We start from the raw sequence: 5,499 nt of genomic DNA on the forward strand, positions 1-5,499 counted from the left end.
TCGGCGTTGAGTATGATATTTTTCTTATATCTTTTTAACTTCTGGTATTGTTGCGGTGAAAGGGGTATATTTCCCTTCAAAAGATTCAGCGCGATCTCACACAACGTCTGGAGAAGATCTGGGGAGCACCCCCTTAATATATCCTTCCGTCTCTTTGGTGTGGCCTTGGCCAGAACTTTAAGCAAGGGTGCATTTCTTTTCAGACGAGTGCTGGTCACGATTCTTTCTGAATGTACACAACAGGCCACTCATAGGGTAGTAGCCCCGTTCTCAGTCTGAACCTGTCTGGACAACGGTGAGTTAAATCCAGTAATAAATAGGAGTGCGGTTGACTAGTGGCATCTTCGAGACTTTCTAAAAAATATTTTTTTCTGAAGGGAAACATCTGTTGAGCTAGTATATTCATCTGCAGTTTGTCTCTGGGATTTTTGAACAACACCAGATAATTGGTGTTTAGACCGATGGTTCGACTGAATTTCCCTTGATGAAACACATTCTGAGTGAGCATTATGACGCTCATATTTCAGTGATGCCGGTATTGGGTAAAAATCCTTACCACCTCTGGGTGATAAGACGCTTGAAAGATGACATCATCCAAAATAACCAAGTGTGTTTGGTCGGCTGGAAAAAGAGACTCGTCTTCAAAAGAATCCGGTAATCCTTTAATGAATCTTATCTTTTTATTTTTCTTTTGCAGTTCAGTATACAAAGGTTGAAAAGAAGTATAAATCCATACAATATTATTAGGTACATCATTCATGACATTTTTTACAAAAACAGTTTTCACACATCCATTTGGACTCACCACCAGACACGAAAAAGGAAGCTGCAATCTGGAGTCAAACTCAATCTCTTCTCCTAGAGAGGGTGACATTTTCAGATTAATAACCAAAGGGTTTGGTTCGCCCGCCAGCTAAAAGACGCCTCTTGTCATACACCACCCTGAACCTCTTTTGGAATGAAGAATTTTTCAGGGTGAAGCCTTTTTTATCTCGCACAATGTTCTGCTGAGGCACTGTAATGACGGCGTCGTTAAGAGGATTCTCAATGTAACCCTCTACCAACTGTTTAATACTGTTGAAGTTAATTTCTTCACCACTCTGACGGTTCAGTGTGATACCCTTCACGCGCAGTGACACTTTACCCCCTCTGGTCTGATATGCATAACTTTTTAGGTGCTGCAAACTCTTGAATGTAGTCCCTGCCCAGCTTGTCCGTCAGCTGCCCCAGGTAGTTACCTGTGGGAAGAGGCGTCTCCCCCTCTCTGACGACATAAATCAAGCTGTCGGTGTCATAGTACAGAATCCTTTCAGGATCATGTACCATCTCCATATATCTGTAAAGAGTCAGTCGAGCGTAGGATGTGGTAAACGCTGCGATGAAGATGTTATTGCTTTTCCCGGGAGGGAGGATGTACCTGTCACCGTACTGCCACTGCACCATAGCCACCTCATCATTCAGAAAGTCAAAATACTTTACATCGTACTGCTCTGGAAACAGAAACTTGAAAAACTCTTCAGGTTTTCTGATGAGGGTGGTCTGACCTAAGTTGGTTCTCTGGGCAAACTTTCCCCAAAAGCTGTTGAGACAAAGTTTGGCAATCTGTCTTTTTGCAGGATTAGGTGCGATTTTACTGCGGTCTAATTCAATACCTTGGTTGGCTGCGTAGTCTCTGATGTAATCATCTCTGCCAGCCTCATCCGATGCTTCAGGGGGGAAACCAGAAGCCTCCTGTTTACCCTTCAGAAAGGGTTACTAGACGCTGTCTAGTATTGCATCGTCACCTGCTAAAGTTTAATACAAGAAGAATACAAGAATACAATACAATAGATTCTGTAAACAGAGTCAAAGGGAAAGAGGGTGTTAGTGCTTCTACCTTCAAACAGTCCACTCCCCGGCCAGATTACGGTCTGAGAAGGATATACTATAAACACAAAACAATTTATTATTATTATAATACTTTGGTGAAAAAAACACACACACACACATATAAATATATACACACATGCAGTTTTTTTTTTTTTTTAAAAAAAAGGAAAGTAACTAACCATTCTGAACTGATACAGATGCGGTGGATGGGACTACTTCAGGGGTGCCTACAAAAAAAAATACAAGAGTAATACTGTAAATTTCTTTTTTTTTTTTTTCTGTAAAATTTATAGCTTCATTTGAATCAAATAACTGCCTTACATAAGATGCCCTGGCTGTCCTCATCATATGCACGGCAAAAGAAGGCCGCTTTCTCAGTGTCTGGAAGAAAGGCCCTGTGTTATCCTTATACCGTAACAATGAAACATGTATAAAATCATGTAGGTCTTAGAATGTTACATACAAGAATCCATTTTTGATGCTTTCACGAAAAAATATCTGTGTTCTGAAAAACAGGTTCGGGAAACTATGTTAGGTCTAGTAAAAGGAGTCACCCGATAATAAAGGTACAGAGATTACTTACCCTCCCCAGAAAAAAAAATTTGCTTCTTTGGAGGCTCTCAGGCAGGACTGATGTGACGTCTTCAGCGGCAGGCCATGATGAAATGCGTGTATGACATCGGCTGACCAGCGGTTTTATACGTGACACCGCTGTTTCACCTGATAAAAATACTTTAACATAGATGCCGAATTCCTACCCCGACGTTACATTTTTTTTTCTTTACATTTTACACCGTGTAAAACAGTGAGCTGAAAATGGTGGTGGTGGAACCTCACCCCAATCTTTATTGATTTGTAAGTTATTGTGAAGATCAAGTGGGAAGTGGCCTGCCAGGATTCCATGGAGCCCCCATGATGTACGGTAGGGGGCTGGGATCCATATTTTCAAAACTATTTAGGTTTGTGACGCTGATGGTTAAAAAAAAAAGGTTTTACCATCGCAAAACCTCATCTTCAAAACGCCGCTAAGAACATAGCATCTAACGTAGTCAGCATGGTTGTTCGGCGCGTGAGAGGTTCAGAGGAAGAGAGCCAATGGCTCGACAAGCCGGAAAGAGACCCCCTGGACATTGCGATTGATAAAAAGACTTTAACGTAGACCCCGACTTCCTACCCCCAAGTGAATTGAAATACCACCATATCCAAAAATACCACAACATCCAACCACCGTTGGTTACACCCACCTTGACAGTTGGTTTCGCAACACCTTGACAGTTGGTCACGCCCACTTTATCGGTCACGCCCACTTTATCGGTCACGCCCCTTTGATCCATCAAAGTCAATCAATTAAATTTTGACAGATGGTGTTTTTCTATACTCTCTCACATTATCCAAGACAACACCACATACAACGAGTCACTCTGTCCACATTGGCTCGCATTCTCAAGCAAAACCAAATCAGACTGAAACAACTTTATAAGATGGCTTTTGTGAGAAACTCTCAAGAAACAAATGGCTCAGACGTGCATATGTGGATGTAAGTGCAATATTGACTGCAGTACACTCAACAAGACACACTATATTGACTTTTTGTTCTTTGTTTTCAGGGAGTACTAGAAATGGGTACTCATGCAATCCCACAAGTTCGTCTTCATAGATGAGACTGGCTTCAACCTAGCAAAGACCAGAAGAAGGGGAAGAAACATCATTGGCCACGGAGCCATTACAGATGTTCCTGGCCAACGTGGTGGGAACATCACAATGTGCGCTGCCATCTCCAATACGCATGGTGTCCTCCACTGTCATGCTAACCTTGGACCATACAACACAGCCCATATTCTCACATTTCTGGACAGACTCCACAACATTCTCATACCACCAGAGCATATGAAAGATGCAGACCATCAAAGAATCCGGTACGTTGTAGTATGGGACAACGTGAGCTTTCATCGTGCAGCCCCAGTCCAAATTGTTTTGCTGACCACCGACCGTTTCTTGTGCAATACCTCCCACCATACTCACCATTTCTGAACCCTATAGAAGGGTTCTTTTCAACATGGCGGTGGAAGGTATATGACTGGCAGCCCTATGTGCGCATTCCTTTAGTGCAGGCTATGGAAGAGGCATCTGATGAAATTGATGTGGGTGCGATTCAGGGATGGATAAGGCACTGAAGGCGCTTCTTCAATCGATGTTTGGCAAGGGAAGATATTGCCTGTGATGTGGACGAGGCGTTGTGGCCAGACCCAGCTGTGTGGCAAGATGCTGCCAAATTATTTTTGTTGCCTATATTTTTTTATGCAATTTTCTTTTTCAGTTTACTGTTTCTTTTTTTTCTTTTTTTTGTGAGCATATTTTTATTCATTCCAATGTAAATATATCTGCTGTGCATATGTTGCACTGTCCTGTTTGGGGAAAAATATAATTCAACAGCATGAAAAAAATAAAGAAAAACACCATCTGTCACTTTTTAATCGAATGAATTTGATGGATCAAAGTGGGCGTGACCGATCAAGTGTGTGTCAGCAATTTTCAAAGTGGGCGTGACTGAGGAAGTGGGCGTGACTGAGGAAGTGGGCGTCACCAACTTTCAAGGTGGGCGTGACTGAGGAAGTGGGCGTCAGCAACTTTCAAGGTGGGCGTAACCAACGTTGATTGGATGTTGTGGCATTTCACTTTCCTTGGGGGTAGGAAGTCGGGGTCTGTGTGAGAATCTTTTTTAAGATGAGTCAGCGGGGTCACGGCCCCTCGAGGTAGGAAGTCGGGGGGTATGTGAAAGTATTTTTATTACCTGAAACAGCGGTGTCACGACCCCCGAGGTAGGAAGTCGGGGATTGTGTGAGAATCTTCTTATTAGGTGAAAAAGCGGTGTCACGACCCCCGAGGTAGGAAGTCGGGGATTATGTGCAAGTATTTTGATCAGGTAAAAACAGCGGTGTCAAGACCCCCGAGGTAGAAAGTTGGGTGGTATGTGAAAGTATTTTTTATTAGGTGAAACAGCGGTGTCGCGTATAATACCGCTGGTCAGTCGATGTCATACGCGCATTTCATCACGGCCTGCCACTGAAGACATCACATCAGTCCTGCCTGAGAGTCTCCAAAGAAGCTAATTATCTTTTTTCTGGGGAGGGTAAGTAATCTCTGTACCTTTATTAGCGGGTGATTCCTTTTACTACACCTAACATAGTTTTTCCGAACCTGTTTTTCAGAATAAAGATATCTTTTCGTGAAAGCATCAAAAATGGATTCTTGTATGTAACATTTTAAGACTTACATGATTTTATACATGTTTCATTGTTACGGTATAAGGATAACACAGGGCCTTTCTTCCAGACACTGAGAAAGCGGCCTTCTTTTGCCGTGCATATGATGAGGACAGCCAGGGCATCTTATGTAAGGCAGTTATTTGATTCAAATGAAGCTATACATTTTACAGAAATTTACAAGAATTACTCTTGTATTTTTTTGTAGGCACCCCTGAAGTAGTCCCATCCACCGCATCTGTATCAGTTCAGAATGGTTATCTACTTTCCTTTAAAAAAAAACTGCATGTGTGAATATATTTATATGTGTGTGTGTGTGTGTGTGTGTGTGTTTCACTAAAGTATTATAATAATAAATTGTTTTCTG

General features: G+C 42.1%; 1 long non-coding RNA gene across 1 annotated transcript; it reads right to left on the bottom strand.

Annotated features, from left to right (window-relative positions):
- Window positions 1-1,896: 1,896 nt before the first annotated feature.
- LOC125006564 lies at window positions 1,897-2,224 on the bottom strand. Its single transcript, XR_007112599.1, has 3 exons — window positions 2,191-2,224; window positions 2,049-2,096; window positions 1,897-1,924 (listed from the first exon to the last, which is right to left on the bottom strand). It is a non-coding gene; the product is annotated as an uncharacterized LOC125006564 (long non-coding RNA).
- Between the last annotated feature and the right edge of the window lie 3,275 nt (window positions 2,225-5,499).

Source organism: Mugil cephalus, chromosome 4, assembly GCF_022458985.1.
Source record: "Mugil cephalus isolate CIBA_MC_2020 chromosome 4, CIBA_Mcephalus_1.1, whole genome shotgun sequence".
NCBI lineage: Eukaryota > Metazoa > Chordata > Actinopteri > Mugiliformes > Mugilidae > Mugil > Mugil cephalus.